This window comes from Crocuta crocuta, unplaced genomic scaffold (genome assembly GCF_008692635.1).
Source record: "Crocuta crocuta isolate KB4526 unplaced genomic scaffold, BGI_CrCroc_1.0 scaffold408, whole genome shotgun sequence".
In the NCBI taxonomy this organism is placed as follows: Eukaryota; Metazoa; Chordata; class Mammalia; order Carnivora; family Hyaenidae; genus Crocuta; species Crocuta crocuta.
The window spans coordinates 448911-449304 of record NW_027527444.1 but is presented as its reverse complement, the minus strand read 5'-3'; positions in this window follow the sequence as shown (position 1 = coordinate 449304).

Genomic DNA, 394 nt, shown 5'->3' with positions numbered 1-394 from the left:
GCATTCCGGGAGGGCTCCCCTCCTGGGCCGTGGGATTCCCGCAGAGACCTCAGTGGGCCGTCGGNCACGACGACGGCGGAAGCCCGGCGCCTCGGACCCCGCGGCCCCACGAGCGGGTGAACCGGACTTCTCCGGGAAAGCCCACCGCGCCGCTGCCCCCTGGCTCACCCGTCGCCACCTCGCTTGCGGAACTTGTTTAGAATCGGGGCGTGTGTGTCATTTCCCAGCGAGGGCGGGCTAGGGGCGCTCTCCAACAAGGGGACCGTCCTAACCCCTCCTGATCCCCCCGTCCCCCCCCACGGAGAGCTCCTCGGTCGGGGAGGGTCCTTAGGGCTGGGAGCAGGGAGGGGGCAGACCCGCCGGGGAGTGCGCCGGGCGTGCGGGCCACCCCACC